Below are 18,217 nucleotides of genomic sequence, written 5' to 3'. Positions count from 1 at the left end.
GAACATAGAAGTGCACAAACACAGATTCGCATAAACACACAAAAACACAAGACAATTGGCCCATGTCCCTGTGTCTTTACTGCTCTCTGTAATTGCACTCAAACAAATGTGCAGTCTCTTTGAAGGTTTCTGCTCTTATGCTGTTCTCCCTTTCGTTTTCTCTGTATTTGTTTATTTGTGGTGTTTCTCATCAAGTGATGTGGCCCTGCCCAGGTTCTGTGTGTGCATGTGAGCTTGTTCCTGCACTTACGTCTGCATTTCAGTTCAGGGACTGTGTGCGGAGCTGCATGAGCTTGAGACAACTGTCAAAAGTAGACACAGGTTAGGTTTTGCACCTGAGTGTGTGTGTGTGTGTGTGTGTGTGCGCGCGCGCGCGCGCGCGCCCGCGCCCTGGCATCTGTGAATGAAAGGGTGAGACTTTCACCAACTCTGTCAGGGAGCTGCGTTTGCTTGTAGGTCTGTGTTTTGTTTCTGTGTCAATGATACAAGACTGAAACAGTGTTCAGTCATGCCTTGTCTCACTGGCTTTACTCACTTAATATGAGTGTATCTACTCCAGGGCTGCACTCATAAAGACGTGTAATCATGTGTTCTGGTTTTTATTCTATGATAATATTCAGATAAAAAAGTACCGTATATTTCTGCTACAAAAGGTACAGTTTACTGTTATTAATGCCATACATACTGTCATGCTATTGATATTATTGATGTCTGTGTTCTTTCATTGATTCATCGAAGTTTGTTAGATCAACTTATCAAGTTATTGTCCTGGATAATGTGTTTACTAAAAGCTTTCCTGACCATAGTCCACGTGTAAATTCAACAGAAACCTTTAGGCATCCCATTGGACTGAAACGTGTCTAGCTTTATTATGGTCCATCAATTACTGTTACTGTAATGTAGCCGTATGCTGTAGCATACACTCAGCTTGTGTGACATCTTATTGCAGGGGGTGTTGATTCACTGAGATCAGTAGTACTATCAACTTTTTCGCAGTACAGGGAGTTTATTAATTATTAATGACATAATGGAGTTTTAATGGTTGTTTCGCTTCAAATTCATCAGACTATTGAGACAATATTGTGATATTCTACATTTTAAGAGTCTCACAAGTAACTATACTTCCTGACTGAATCCCCTGGACATAACAAACACAAGCAAACAGCAAATAAATCATGTATGTGTACGCGTGCGTGCGTGCGTGCGTGCGTGCGTGCGTGCGTGCGTGCGTGTGTGTGATAAAACAGGATTACACTCAAGTTAAACTCTACATCTGACTCCATTAATTTGGTTAGTACACCTGATAGTACACATCTATAGCTGTTCATTAATGGCACTTGCAAAAAATACACATGCATTCATGCACATCGACCGTGGCATGTGAGTGACCCCACAGTGACCTTGATCGATCTAGGTAATTGACTTACAGTAATGCATTAAACGGATTATGCTTCTAAGGAGATGGAGGGTTAATAAGAGAAGAGGAGGAGGAAGATGAAGGTTGGTGTGTATGTGTCTGGAGGGTCTGACAGCTGTAATTAACTGATCAACGAGGACGGGGAAGTTGTGCTTTGTAGATTATTTGGTTTGAGGTCTTTTCTCCTCCTACTTCCAATCTTCTTCTTCCACCCCATCTTTCCTTTCTTCTCTTCTCTTCCTCTTTCCTTTCCACCCCCTCTTCCCTGTCTTTCTCTATTCCTCCCTCTTCTCCCCCTCCTTTTTTTTCATTCTTTCTCTATGTAAATTGCCACATCTCCCTACTCTTCCTCTGTTTTTCCTGTTCTTACTTTCTCTCCCCGTGTTACATCGACAGTCTCTTTAACCCAGTTCCACACTGAACCCTGACCCCTCTCACTTGTGTAACATCTATGATAACTGTGCTTTTGTGTGCGCATGTGTGTCCCACAATGTCTCTCGCTCCACTTCTTCTCAATACACAAGTCACAAGTCACAGCTGAGCCACACAGGAGTCGTTCTCTCTGGTAAGATCCTGTTGAAGCTTTCAAATTTGCAACTTTACAACCAGTCTCATTGTCAATCTATTGTAACTTTCCACACTTTCTTTTAATTATGTTTGCGTTGTGTTGGTCATGCTTTTGTTTAAATGGCAGGTGTATTCAGTGTGTGTGGAAAACAGTGTGAGAAATCAAAGCAGTGTCTGCGATGTTTACGAGGATATCTGTGTCCCTGCATGAGTGTGTCTGGAGGGCAGTGGGTGCACTTTGACCTTTATGGGTCTGTGTGTGTGTGTGCGTGCGTGCGTGCGTGCGTGTGTTTGCCCCCAGACCGGTAACATGATCTGTCTCGAGGAGTCAAACTCTTCGTCCCTTGGTCTGTCTGCACCCTCCCTCTCCCTCCCTCTTTCCTATATCTTCCCCTACCCATTCATAGCCTTCTCTCCTTTCTGTCTTTCCTTTCTCCTGTCTTTCATCCTTCTTTCCCTTGCTCTGTTCACTTTTGCTTCTCTTAACCCTGAATTTTAAATCTGTGTCAATCAAAATGGAGAAATACATATACACACACACTGTGGTCAGATGGCTCTGATTGCAAAGTGTGTGTGTGTGTGTGTGTGTGTGTGTGTGTGTGTGTGTGTGTGTGTGTGTGTGTGTGTGTGGGAGAGAGATCAGTGTTGATGTTGTAATTGATTTTCTCTGTTTCCTTTGTTTGATGAGTGTTAGATGTCTGGAAGCTGCCTATACTGTACGGCACTGGTACGATATTGTATAGAGTGTGTGTGTGTGTGTGTGTGTGTGTGTGTGTGTGTGTGTGTGTGTGTGTGTGTGTGTGTGTGTGTGTGTGTGTGCGCGCATGTATGTGGGGTGGGGCAGGGTGATGGAGGAGGTCATGAGACAGGCTGACTCTCTCCCACAGGATTTCTATCACTGATGTATAGAATTACAAGCTTCACGGTGTGTGTACTTGATCTCCTCTCTGTCAGATGGCCAACACTGCATTTCTATTCTTCTTCTTCCCTTCATATTATTTCTGCAGAAACATAGAAAAGCAGCAAAAAGGAAAACTATGACCGTAAATATATTCTTGAGGCATAAAAAACTCAAGTCCATGCGTATAAGTGGCTTTGGGACTTAATAGGCCTTTAATAAGAGACGGCTAAGACATTAAAAACTCCTACACTTATCAGCTAATGGCCAGAGGCTGACATGTGTAGGGGTTTTTAATGTATTGGAGCAGTGTTGGGCTTCTAACCAGTGTTACAGCCCAAACCGGCGCCCTCCACTCTCCCACTACAATAGATCAGGCTCAGAATCTTTTCTTGTAGTCTAGTTTTCCAATCAAACTGGAGCTCTAAAACACAGGGCTGAGCGTGCACTGGTGCTGTTTGGGCAGCGTGTTTGCAGTTTCCAGGCAAGAGTCTTGTGTGTTTTCTGTACTCTGTAGCCATATGGTGGCTGTATTAGCGCACAGTGTAAACACAGCTGGCTGCCTCCCGTGGCTGCATGGGTGAACAGCAGTCTGCCTGCAGATACAAAAAGCCCTAATAGGAGGATCACATTCACTGCTAGTACATTAATATGGCTATTAGGCACATTGGGATTCATGGTGTGTTATTTGTAAGGCACATTAGTGTCGATGTTGCAGCCTGATATCCAGACTATTAGTGATGTTAAGCTGGTGATTATTAAGTCTCTTGTCTGCTCACATTACATTGCTGCAGGCAGTTGTGATTTAAAAAAAACAAAAACATTTTTTTTGCGAATATTGAAACATGACACTTAAAATTTAATGAAAAAACAAAGTATAATCTCTAGGTAAGTCATTGTCACTATTTAGACATTTAATCATGCTGCTGCATTACTGTGTAAAAATAAAGGTATTTATCAAAGCGTAATGCCGATGTGGTCGTCTGAACCACAGACACAAAGAGGGAGATAAAGGAGAGAGGAGAGGGCAGGTACTGAACATTGCACATCATAAATAAAATGTCAAACACTGCTGCATGCTAGCCAGTGCTCAGGGTAGCGTGAAATCTGCTCTCGCCCCCTCCTTTCTTATCTTCCCTCCCATCACACTCCCTCTCCTGCTCTTTGTGCACGTGTGTAATCGTGTGTGCGTGTGTGCGTGTGCGTGTGTGTGTGTGTGTGTGTGTGTGTGTGTGTGTGTGTGTGTGTGTGTGTGTGTGCGCATGTGCACGCACAGGGTAATTGAGGTGTGTGACCTTGCTGTAGGCCTGGCAGGTGTGAAGGGAGGGATGGAGGGAGGCAGGGGATGAGATGAACGTGGGGAGAGGGTGAAAGGATAGATGGCTGGATGGAGGGCTCTGCTGATATATGCTGGCAGACTGATAGCCTGCCTGCATGCATATATGTATGGTAATGTTTGACATTCTGTTGTGAAAAGAAATACAAGCGATTGTGTGTGTGGGTGGAAGCACATTCTTCTGATGTAAGGTTCTCTACATGCGACTTGGAAATGAGATCATGTGCGTGGTCGTGTGTGTTAATTAGCAGACGAAATATTATAATATTTTCTATATGCTGCAATGTGTATGTCTGAATCTGTTTCATATGAAAATGGTTGAATGGAGCATTTTCAAACATCATTGTAAAATTGTAAAATGTCAGTATAACTACTATAAACCAATGAGAGTAATGGTGGAGATGATTGGCAGCTTCTATCTCATAGAATTTCTGTTTCTATCACTCGGCCTACATTTCCTACACACACTGCTTCTTCCTGTCAAAAGGATGTTGATGGTTTTTTTTTTTTACTGATTTTTCTTTTTTGAGAACAAACATATATTCTTTGAATCCTTCCCCACTGATATAGTGAAATGAAGCTTAGTCTCTACCTGTACAGTGCCCTCTTTCTGTTTTGTGCTGTAAAGCAATCCAGCACATTTTCCGCAGACTCTGACCTGGTGACATACATTGTAAAGCTCATAGACTTAAAGATTGGCCATATTTACATTCACTAAGAATAAAAAATATAAAACATAGAAATACAAATGGTCACTGTTATGTTAAAGCAGGAAATCTAAGTGAACAAATTGAACAATCAAAAGTACAGAAATGTGATGGTATGAATATAAAAATATATTATTTACTGTACGATTCTGAGGGGCCCTGATTCCAAACAGACAGATAACAAGGCACATGTGGTACTGTTCAAACTAAACTGGGTCTACATGTCATCTACATATATGTAGATGACATGTAACTCACATGGGCAGTCGGTGCATTGTGGGAGTGTGGAGATGATGTGATAGTCTCTCTGAATTTGTTCAAACCCCAGCAGCCTTTTGCACCAGCTGTGCAGTCATAATAGTATTGTTCTACAATGATGAATCGATGTTACACGTAGCTCCTTTAACATGAAATCATCTCCACGCTGTGCCTACCATCATCTTCTCTACATATTAGTGTGGAAACAGAGCAGAGAGGCAGTAAGCTCTCACACACCCATCCCCCTCTTCTTCTCCTCTGTCGCTCCATACCCTCCTCCCCTCCTCCGCTAACCCTCTGCTCTCTGCACAGTAGCACTGTGCATCTGTGTCATGTCACTGGGTTCTGGCGTCCCGGAGTAACCCCCCACACCCTCCCATACCAGTGCAATCTCTCTCTCTCTCTTTCTCTTTCTCCCTCCCTCTCTGTGTCCTTGTGTGGCTCAGACTGTCATCCCCGATCTCTTCATCTTCTCTCCCTCGACCTCGTCCCTCACTCCTGTCTGCTTCCTCCTAAAGAAGAGTCCCTCTCTCACCTCTTTCTGTCATCCTCTCTTTCTCTTTACTTAATGTGTGTCATTCTTTTAATTTCCCTCACTCTCTGTTACCCCATCCTGCAACACAAACAAACACAGACATCATTGCTTTCTCTCTCCTGCCTCCCCCTCTCTCATGAAGCGTACACAAACATAAAACTGTCTCAGTGCATACGTTAATAGATCCAAGCTCCTGAGCTGGCTGCTGCATGCATAATCTATCTGCTCATACTGAATGTGAACGGTGCACTTATGAAGCTGTGTGTGCATGTGCACGAATGTGTGTGTGTGTGTGTGTTTGAGGTCCTAGGCTCCTCCCTCCAGAGAGAGAGAGAGACAGACAGGTGTGGACCAGATTGAGTTCCGCCTCATTTCCTCTGCCCTGTGCAGCTGGTCAAGGACACACATTTACACCAACACACACACTGGCATGTCTTCAGCACATGTTTATGCACACACACATACACACACTTAAAATACAAGGACAGAGACATGCACACTGCACACACCTCAAAAAAGACACAATGAAAGATGTAGAGGGATCAAATGCGGCATTAGCATAAACGAAGGTTGTCATGCTCATGTTCATGTTCACAAGACTGCACTTGAATTCCTATGGAAAAGGATTACAGCAATAATTACAGCACGATCGGTGGAGTATTTCCATGGCGACACTGACAGATTTGTGAATGGTGAAAATCCAGCCCCAGTATAAAGTCGCTCAAATCCCTCTCACTGCATGTTACAGTCATACTGTATTTAATACACACAGAAACATTCAACACTAAACTCACCTTATCAATATTTATAGATGGCTATGATTATTTATCTTTGACATAACAGCGCTCATATTGGCTGTCCATTTTTCATGCTGGTATAAAATATATCTACAGCGGAGGAACATTATGACCATGGCACACACTCATGAACACACACAAATACACACACACACACACAACAGCACACCCCGCTGATTTATGTTAAGTGCAAGAGTTCCACTAAGGTATCCAATATAATAAAATGTTGTAGAAAGGAAGCAAGATTAAAGCTCATTAGGTCACACATATTTCCCACGTGGCCTAGAACGACACACTGATTTACCTGCAGGCTAAGCTAAATAGTTTTTACCTTCCTTACCTCCATTCAGTGAGACAAAGGATGTGTAATGTTTCTCATCCACACTATCAAACAGATTTCTGCGGAGCCGAAACATTTTCTTTTCTTCTGCTTTTTGTCTCCCGCTTGACTTAGTTTCTGTGTTATGGCATTTCAAATTTGATAGATATTGCACGTTGAAGTGTGACAGGTAAGGGCTCACCACCCCCACACTGATGCATGAGCACACACACACACCCTATTGTCTGTGCAGTCTATACATGCGCTGAGGTCTGATGTGTGATTGTGGATGGATCTGTGCGAGTGTGTGTTCCTGTCTGCTGTGGCGCCTACCCAGTTCAGGAAGTGTGGGGTCACAATGTCTGGAGCGGAGCCAGGTGGCCTCCCTCCCCATTAAATACCCAGACACTGATACTTTGCCTTTAAGAACACGGCCTATAGGAAGAGACTTACCATACAGACACAGAAGAGGTGGGGTAGAAGGAAGAGGAAGGTTGATATGTATACATTATGGGGTTGTATGCTTACTTGCTGGTGAAAGTGATTGAGTGATTGAATGCTTGTGTGTGTGTGTGTGTGTGTGTGTGTGTGTGTGTGTGTGTGTGTGTGTGTGTGTGTGTGGTCCTGTGAAGATGTTATGAGCCACCATGTGGGGATCACGTGTGCCACAGTCAGATAAAGAAGTCTTTGTGAGCAGATGCAGAAGATGCAGCTCAAGTCACACACATTCACTTGTGCATGCATGCACACACCCACACACACACACACCCTATACATACACACACTGTGACCTTTATGAACCACACTCTAATGCTCTTTAGTACCTCAGCTTACTTTAATTTTTAAACACACCCTGGTTGTTAAATGTATAGTATGCAATTTTTTGGTATCAAAACAATAACAAAAGACTGGATTAGGAGACGTGGCGTGTCAATGTCAATCATTTACGTTTTTTTTTTATTATCAGCATGGGTCTCCTCTTCTCCAAAGCAAAGTGCCCGAGGTGATTAAAACTGGTAAAAAGAAAGAATAAAGCAGTTTCACGTTAAAAATGATTCCGCAGTTGCTCGGAGCCAAGCTGTCACTAAATGAAACATTACGTTACCTTGATTAAAATTACATATTACTCTAGGTTTGAAAATTGCTGGAAACATTTGGGCTACTGTAAGTACACAACTCAACAAACTATATAACTTCATTTTAATGAAGCAAAGTTACATATTGTACCTTTGAACTCAATCGTTGTGGCTGGTTGCAAATTAGAAATTTCCATTTTCCACCTTTTATATTTTGATAGGTATGAAGTCATTGTGGTTTGGGGCACACACACACACACACACACACACACACACACACACACACACACACACACACAGCAGTGTAATAAAGGTCTGAGTTAGTCTTTTTGGTATGTGACGGTTAACTTAAATAGCATTGTGCAGCTGGATAGTACAGTTTAGCACCTCTGCACAGGTATGTGGGCTTGGCAGGGCTTGCCTGACCACTCTCCAGCTCTGTATCACACACACAGTCACACACACTTGGCCCCAGAGACAGTAAGAGTGCATCCTGATCTAATGCCTACTGCACTAATCACACACAGAGTTCTTTTAGAGGGGAGGAGAATATTGTCATCCCACCACTTATCACCTTCAACAAAAAGATCACTTTGTTTTCTTCTCTGATGCCTCAGGCCACATTTCTCAGACTGTGTATGTGTGTTTTTGTATGTGTAAAGCGAGTTTAGGCATGTCAGCTGTGTGCTCCTCCTCACTCTAATGTTGTTGTTTTTGAGCTACTAGGAGTGTGTCAGCATACACAGTCTTAAGTAGTCAGAGACTCCAGTTGTTTTGCTGACAACAGTGTAACTTGCATGTCAGAAGCTTAAGGGATCAGTGCAATCAGTGTCTCTTCAGGTGTGTTTGCCAGAGACCAGCTGACTATTTTGCTTTTACAAAGTCATGGTTCCAGCAGTTTGCAGTCTGTTGAAGATGACATGTCATCTATGCAGCCAGATGTGCATTTTGAGTCAAACAACAGATTTAATAGAAACAGTGATGTCATGATAAATAAAAGTTTGGAACATCCATAAAGTTTTCCTGATGGTTTCAACCTCTTTGGAGCATGAACATGTTGAGTCTACTGTAACAAGTCCAGGTGTTGTGTTCTGCTCAGTGATTCAGCACTCAGGTACGTTAACAGTTTGGGCTGCGTGTTTGCATGAAAGGTGATAAGTAAAGTTGAGTTGAGTTAAATGCTGTTTTTAGGGATGGAGTTGACCAGTCAGAGTTTGACGACAAAGCCATGTGTTATTTTAGAGGACTGACGTCACAAGACTGTGCCGGCGACGACTGCTGTGGCTCTGAATACTGTCTACAGCTGTGAGGGACGCACTCTGCTCGGCTGCTGTGGTGTGGTTTCTGTGAGCTTGTGTGTGGGTGTGTGTCTGTGAGAGAGAGAGAGAGAGAGAGACAAAAAGAGAAAGGACAATGAAGGTAAAAACAGCACATGGCAAGTGTTAAAGGGTTATATTCATCAATTTACACGTGCTAGCTCAAACAACTCACACCCACACACACACACACATATTCATTCTGTTCACAGGTCTTGATTTTGGAAGCAGCCACTGCCGGGCTGCTTTCATTAGCGTCTGTCTAGACACAATTTATTACCAACTGTTCATTCTTGTCTTCTCTCCCTCTCTCTGTCTCTCTCTCTTCCTATTTGTGTGTTTGTGCTCACTGCTGCTGGATTCTCAGACAGTCTTGGGGTGTATGTGGTGTGGTTCTAGTTGGTTAGTCTGTCTGTCACCCTCCTCCTCTTTATGTGGGTGTTATTCTCCTGCTCGTCCCCAAAGAGAGAGGAAGTCTGTCTGTCTTGTCTGTCACGTCCCATATCCATCCGTTTCTTGCGTGCGTGTGTGTGTGTGCGGGGGAAGTTGGAGTGGGTGTGATGGTTTGTGAGCCAGGCTTGGTTTTTGACCATGACCTTTTGCCGAAGCCATGTGGCAGAAGTTCACCAAGCCAAACAGCCCCGACCACAGTCAACCTGACACTCCTCCTCCTCAGTGTCTTTAGCTCTGCCAGCTCTGGTCTCACAAACACATGCATGTTTACAGGCAAATGAGACAGAAACAGACTCTCATGCATGCATACAAAAATAATATGTCCTCCACCCAGTTTAAATCAAGTATTTTGGGCTTCAGAGGCATGACATTTGATATAACAGCATGTAGCTTTCCAAATACCAACACATTTCAAAGAATAACCAAAAACATATAAGTCTTACTGTTTCAGTTTGGAGGATTAAAAGATAGAAAAACGATTGGCCTGAAAAGTTTTAACCAACTAACTGAATGAGTCCAAATGATCCACTGCAATTCTGCAAGAATCTGTAAACTCTGCCTCAGTGAACCAGTAACTCAAATAACCTGTCATTCACACAGTGCCCTCTTAAGAAATGTCCTTATCTACCCGGGTCCTAATTTCACACACAAGTTCAGGATGGGGTCTAACAGCATTCCAAGCAGATCTAAAGTTGTTCACAAAAAATGTCCTCACTCATGACTAGATGCTTGATGTGTGTATACTGATCAGCCCGCAGGCAGGTGACTTTAGCTCCTTTTCTACAGGGGTCCTGCTATATTGCTGTTCCAAATAACCTTTCCTTGTTTATACTGAACCAAACAAAACTGGCGTGAAGTGTAACACAACATCGCCAGTGTCCTGTCCCACCATGCCAGCTCTCCCTTTTACACTGACATTGTTTCCGCTCTGTAACTACCTCCACTGCTGGCTTATAGGTGGAAGAACAATGCCCCCATATTACACGTTCATACAGAACGGTGAGGTGGAATAAAGGTGCAACTTTCCCACCTTGTACAGGCTGTGTAAAAGAAGCTTTTGTTAAAGATTCATTTAAGGATGTAACCTGTCAAGAGTGATTGCCTTTAAACACACTACAGCGAGCACAGCAGACAAATGGCCATGCCACAAAGAGACACACAGGCAGACATTGAATCTACACTAAAGATAAAAACCCTGCCATTTACCACCACTCCTGAAGCAGCCCACTACTTTATGTATATGTGTGTGTGCAGGTACGAAGCCTGTTGCCCTAACTTGAAAAGTCCTCCTGAATCACCAGTGACTAAGGGCTTGAGCAGCCCAAGCATGGCTATTTTACTCACGCCATGCAGGCTCACACACGCTGAGGTGAATGATTTAAGCTGATTTTACTGTGCAGCAGGTAACGATGTACAGTATGCAGCAAAGCAGCAAGACAGCTGTCATTTAAACAGACACACAGGTGTCAGATTGTGCCTTTGCAACAACTGGTGTGTGTTCATTATTGCACATTACAGCATGTGGATATGTGTGTAGCATAAGTGTGTTTTCTTTTTTTTTTTGGGGGGGGGGGGGGGGGTAATTTACTAGCTTTTATGTACATATCATGACACTTCTGATGCTTTTTTATTTACCTTATAAAGGATATGTAGGAGCACCCTGGTAGCCGAATGGTTACACTGCAACACACAACCTCCATGAACCTGGTTTAATTCCAGGGACCTTTGTTATGTGACATAATTCTCTCTCCCCCTTGTTTCCTGGCTGCCTGTTCACTGTCAGCAGTCATAGATGATATAGGTGAAAGGCAAAAATACCAAACCACTAGTCTTTTGAAAGATAAAGAAAAATGTTAAAAATGAGGTGGGGGGGGATGATTTGACTTTCATTCAAGCAGTGCTGACATACCTGTACATACTGTGGTTTAAGATATTTGTTCAGTTATTAAGACAATGGCAATGAATTAAGGAGCAGTGAAGCTTAGTCCCTGCATTTATTACAGTTATACCTCATCTTTCAAAATACATTGCAGGGACACTCAGAGAAAAAGTTAAACGTGCCTCAACATTGGCCAAAAGCGTGCAAGCTCACCTTACTTTGTAATATAAACTGGATATTTCTGCTGTAAACCTGACAACCATCATGGTGGTTGATAGACTTATTGTTGCCATGATAACTGTCCAGAGTTGTAAAATCCTTCAGCTTTGTAAAATAAACCACTGTGTAGTGTTTTGCCATCATCTTCACCGACTACTCAGATTACACTTCCTGGATTGTGTTTGATCTTCTCACTGTACCTTTAGCTTTCCCTACAGAGCCCTGTGCTGTTAAACACAGTGTTGTTTTTGAATGCCAAGTAAAGACGACTCTGCAAAACACTTCTTTTTTTTCTTTCCCCCATCTGTCTCTGTCAAACCAGTCCTGCTCTGTTTTCACTCTCTCCTTATCTCTCTTACCCTATCTTGGTTTTTGCTCTTTTTTCAACTTTTCTCTGGCCCAAGGCTTTCTCTCCATCTTCCTCCACCTATCCCCCTCTGCCTCTTCATCTCCTCTCTTTACCTCTGAGCAGTGTCTCTGTCGTTCCACCCCACTACCCCTCTCTCTCTGCTGGTTAATGTCAAAGGAAGATGCTCCCACTGGTTAACCTTTACAGACAAAAGATAAACACTTTCTATATCTCTCTATCTCTCACTCCACCTGTCATTATTTCTCTCATGCCCTCTCTTACACAGTCTCTTTCTTCATCTGTCACTTCCTGTTTCAATACAAACATATTTCTCTTATGCCTTGTCATGCTCCCTCCTTTCCTCCCCCTCTCAAGGTCTCTCTCTCTGTGATCGTCTTTATCTTTCTCACAACCCTCCCCCTTCTTCTTCTCCCCACAGTCCTGATATCGATCAAGGTCAAACAATTATGTCAAAGCTTGTGACATTCACTCAATGTGTCATGAAAGAATAGATTCTGCCCTTGCAACAATTCAGCCTCCAGCAGACACTCACTTCTGCTAAGGTGGCCCTACTCAAAATGCACCCACATTCTCTCTCAGCCACCTACACACACACACACACACACACACACACACACACACACACACACACACACACACACACACACACAGCAGGTTTACACCTTTACAGTCTTGCCAGCTGTGACCCTTTAAGGGATGCGACCTTTGACCTTGAGTTCAAAGGTTGGAGGCCTTAACCACCAGGCTGCAAGATCAGTGAGGGCTGAGCCAGCTATATCTGCCTCGTATTCACACAGCTCTCACACACACACACGCACACACAGCCTGCCTTGGGCTATGTATACTGCATTTGTTATGTGTATACATGCACAGTATAGAAACATATGAAAGTCACCATGTGCAGGTGTGCTTTGTGTTACAGCCCCGTAGGTGGAATATCAGAGCGAATAGAGTGGAAGAATGAATGAAGGAAAGACCATGTTTGGCTTTAGATCTGACACCAAAAAGCAAAGTGGACACAATGTCATGTGTCTACACAGTGGCATGTGTAGGTCAAACGTCACAGATGTTAGAGAAGGAGAGAGGAGGGAGGAGAAGACAGGCTGCTGGGTTATATATGAAGTATGAGGAGGAGGACAAGAGAGGTGGTGACATTTAGGTTGAAACTAATGTCAACCACAACCATTTGTTAAAAGGGCATATTCTGTGTATGTGTGAGTGTATATAAGAGAAAGTGTGTGTGTGTGTGTGTGTAACCATGCCTGCTTTAGTGCTTTCACACATTACAGGTGCTGTGTGTTCTCAGGGTGTACATAGAGAGGTGTGTGTGTGTGTGTGTGTGTGTGTGTGTGTGTGTGTGTGTGTGTGTGTGTGTGTGTGTGTGGGGTTTTTATTTGTGTATGTGTGTTGGGGGTGGGGTGGTACACCAGAGTACCACCTGTTCTCAGTCATGTGGCCCAGCATTGACACTGTGAATCACTGAACAGGCGGCACACGAGGAACACACACACACACACACACACACACACACAGATGGCCACAGTACTGGTCCAGGTCCTGCTGTGCATTTTCGCTGACACACACACAAATACACACACACACACACTCTGTGGTTTCATAAGCCACACTGAATGACATATCGACAACAGCATGACCATATAAGAGTCAGCAAACGTCACGCATGCATGATTAAAGAAGCAAAGGGAATAAAAAATGAGCTGTAGCTTGTCTTCTTTTAACCCTTGACTAAAGTGATAATGAATTGCTGACCGCTGCTTCAACTCGCACTGGAATGTCACAGATGTGTTTGACCTGGTTTTGACAAAAGGTGAAAATAGAAACACTTCTTTAACATCCCGAGCACACGTCGCTGCAGTCTCGTTTCAGGTTGGACATTTACGGATTAAGTGGTTGAATTAAATGCCTGATTATTGTTACCAAACTGAATTTGATGGATAGACTTCATGTTGCCTTCATTCTGTTGTGACTGATTTTCTGAGTGACTGTAATGCAACAAATTGCTTTTTAAAGTCATGTCAAGCTCTCCGCTGCTGCTGTTTACACTGTTCAACTTCTAGACTGACCTATGTTCCTCCATATTGTGGTTTCAGGAGGTGGGAGGTGTCATGGTGGCCTGCTGAGAGAGACGGACTACATTACCCATGATCACCAGGTAAGGCTCTCTTTTGGCTTACACGTTACATAGTTTCTCCTCCACTGATTTCATTCTATACTGTTTCTTTCTTACTAATTTCTTTCATCCACAAATACACTCCACTCTGCCTCCATATGTACATAGTGCTGTACTGTTAATGTAAGCTTTTATAATGATGATTTAAGTAATTCAAAGTTGTTTTCAGGTGGTTTTTCACTTATTTTGTCCATCTACTGCATTTAAATATCAATATTTAATAACATGTACTGCCTAGGTACAAACAGGTACAGTACATACACACGTTCACACACAAGCACTGTTGTACACTATGTAGGTTAGACAGGTAGCGAGTGAGTAAGACAACAGAGAGAGAGAGTTCTTTATGTACACACACAGCTTTGTGAGTTAAAAAAGTAATGGATTGTGAAATTATGGGTGTGAGTGCTGCGCTGCTCCTTTCACTAAATCAACTGTTCTTTTGAATAGTGTGTGTGTGTTGTGTAAGTCCTCAAAGAGTTGTGTACTCTGGAGGCCTCTGAGTCAGATATCAAACTTACAACTTCTTGCTCTTCAAAGCCACATAAGCGTAAAAAAAGGTCAGTAACTTGCGAGAGTAATAGATGCCAGAATCATCATTGTGTCATGTTAGTTTTGAGTAGCATTTTAAGAATAGATAGCTGATACTGTTTTAGTGAAATTAGAACAGAAACAGTTAGAAAGTTAATCAGCAACAATTTGTTTATCAGGTAATCATTTAAGATATTTTCAAGCAAAAAGCACTAAAGTTCTTTGGTACAAGCGTCTCACATATGAATATTGTTCTTAGTCTTTTATGATAGTAAACTTCTTTCCCATTGTTAGGACAAGGGAAGTAGTTTGAATAAGTCAGCTTGGAAAATTGTGATGGGCATGATTCACTGTTTTCTGACATTTTATCGACCAGAAAATCTAGAAAATCATCGGTAGGTGAGTTAATAATCAAAATAAATGTAACTTGCATTCCTAATTAAAATATGGCCTGAAGAATCTTAAATTTTAAATCTAAAACTTTAGTTCATCAGTCCTGGAGATAATACACAACATTCCTAGTAGCCAGTGCATTTCAACCAATGTTCTACTTTCACACTACTCTTCACAACAAGTAGTAGTGACTATAGCAATAGATACACTAGTCCCTTGCAGTTTAAAGCAGTGTAGTTATTTTACCCTATGTTTAATGTACGTAAATTTGACCATTCTACCACACAGAATTACCACACCTGGTCTATATCATTCTAGGTGAGCCACCATTTAGCTTCAGAGAGGCTAAAAGCTCATTTCACATGGATGATTTCGATGTCCATGCTTTCACCGTTTAAGAGGAAAACTGACCAATTAGACAATCTCCTGAAAACATGATGTACTCCTCAAAGAGCCATCAAAGCTTTTTAAACTCCTCTAAGCTGGGTTTACTTTTCACTATGTATAACTTTGGGATAGTGAGGATATTAAGCAGGACTGGAGTGCTTAGCTTATCATAGAGCTACAGTTGGGATTAGCTGGTTGTTTGAGGAACTAGAGGGAAAGCTAGGTTCTCTATCGGCCCTCCTCTCCTTGAATAAGGTCCCTAATTATCAGGGCTGTAGCAGACCATTCAGCCAGCTACATGGCTGCTATATGTGGGTGTGCTAAGCCAGTCTGTCTGTCTGGCTGCCTGTGTGGCTCTCTGTCTCCTCGTGGTGTGACTGTGTTTGAGTATGTGCGTGGAGGTGACTATTATCATGTCTGTCGGTCTCTCAGTGTACCCAAAAGGCTGACTCATGGTATGCCACACACACTAACACACACACACACAGACCCACACATAGTCCTACATATTAAAGGCTGAGATGTACAATCTGTACTATAAACACAGTCTCCTACAACTGCAGAGCACACACACATTAGCACATACACATACCTTCTTTCCTCTGCTGTTGCTCTGTCTGGACCTTAGGAGTATTACATGCTGTTTATTTGTTGAACGTGTGTGTGTGTGTGTGTGTGTGTGTGTGTGTGTGTGTGTGTGTGTGTGTGTGTGTGTGTGTGTGTGTGTGTGTCTGGTATGACAGGAATTTTTGGGGCTTGTACCCATGGGAGAGCTGCTATATATATATTTGGAGTGTGAGAACTGAGCCATCCTTGTCCCCGATCTCTTTAATTACACACACAAAGTCCCCACCACACACACACGCCTGGCTCCCTTCCACACACATGAATACAGGATTGCTAGCCATGCATAAGAGCTGTAAGAACTTAAACACACAGCGCCTCACAAGTCTTTTTTCCCCTTATTGTCCCTTCCTGCCACACACACACAAAGACACACAAGCACACACACACACACACACACACACACACACACACACACACACACACATTTGGGACCCCCGGGACAGACTATAATGGCTTGGCTTCCCTTGTTGTGGGAGAGGAAGGAGGGGAATTGTGCTCAGACGTACATTTAATATTCTCAGACTTTTATTATATACAGTACAGTGCATCTATGAGAGAAACAGCTGGAGGAAACTATGTCTGTGTGTATGTGTGTGGGGCAGAGTGTGTGGTACACTACAGTCCCACCCATACCCACATCAATCAGCAATCCTCTTCCTGTTCACTTTGCAGGGCTAACGGTCTCCCACCGCACTCTTTATTGTGCAATTACACACATACACACATATAAAGCCGAGCAAAGTCACACACTTGAGACAACAGACACTCTCTTGACACACCTAGTGGAAGACATGGTGTAATAATCTCCCACTGGGAGCAATATGAGAATACAATATGACTTCAGATGATGTGGGTAAAATGGCAAACTGAAATAATTTTATTCACACACAGCAGCAACAAACAGGCAGCATGAGCAACATAACATTTGCATGAATAGTACTGTCAGTTTGTCGTAGTGCAGGAGAGACCAGTGAGACGCAAACAATATATAGGCTATAAGCCACAATGCTCTAGTTTACAGCTCCATGGTGGATAATTAAGGACTGGAGCAAGTCATGAAGTAATAGCTTCCAGATGATGTAATAAAAAGTCTTTACAGCTAATTTGATGTAATATAATAATATACATACAGATTATTATAACGTTAAGGTTGCAGGTTTTCTGAGTATGTAATTACATCATCTGGAATTTAATTAGGCCTACCTAAACCAGTTTTGACAGCTTCCATCCATTTAGAGAGAAATGTGTCACGTATTGACATGCTGTAGCATTATTAGCTGTTGTAAGCTTTTGCTCCATGGTTACTCTCAGCTAGAAATGCAAGCAGCCTCTTGAATTTAAATTTTCAACTTTTACTCTTTCACTTAAGCAGACAAAGTGGCAGCCGGAAATGCTTCCATGTTTGCATTTATTAAGCTCACTCTGCAGCACTGTGTGTGCTGTATCTGTCGTAGCGTGCAGCTGATTTCTCCACACAGCCTTTAACACACAACAACAAAACATCCACATACAAACACACTGCCTCCCCATGTCAAAGACCCCCACTGTGCTGCATCCCTCCTCTTTCTCAACACAAAACACATTATTGAACATTCATTGTCACTTCACAATAGACTAGATCTACCCTGGTGGTACATACCGCACATGCCATGCACTTACTTCATCAGGGGTTTGAATCTAGCACACACACACACACACACACACACACCCCTCTTGTTACCGCATACCAACAGAAGTAAAAATGCCTTCAGCCATAACAGACAGTGAGAGACTGATGTCGTCACTGATTCGCACCGAGACAGAACGAGATTTCCTCATGTTCTGATTTTATTGTTTTTTAGAATTGGTGTGACCATAAATAAACTGTGTGTGTGTGTGTGTGTGTGTGTGTGTGTGTGTGTGTGTGTGTGTGTGTGTGTGTGTGTGTGTGTGTGTGTGTGT

The 18,217-nt window shown here is 42.7% G+C and overlaps 1 long non-coding RNA gene across 1 annotated transcript in view; it reads left to right on the top strand.

The window, feature by feature from the left end:
- Positions 1-14,255: 14,255 nt before the first annotated feature.
- LOC111231322 overlaps positions 14,256-18,217 on the top strand; it is an 18,516-nt gene continuing 14,554 nt past the window's right edge. The window contains exon 1 of the long non-coding RNA XR_002665485.1: positions 14,256-14,320. This is a non-coding gene — a long non-coding RNA (uncharacterized LOC111231322). The remainder of the gene's footprint in view (positions 14,321-18,217) is intronic.

Source organism: Seriola dumerili, unplaced genomic scaffold (assembly GCF_002260705.1).
Source record: "Seriola dumerili isolate Sdu_G_001 unplaced genomic scaffold, Sdu_1.0 BDQW01000295.1, whole genome shotgun sequence".
Taxonomy (NCBI): Eukaryota; Metazoa; Chordata; class Actinopteri; order Carangiformes; family Carangidae; genus Seriola; species Seriola dumerili.
This window is presented reverse-complemented; position numbering and strand designations above follow the sequence as displayed.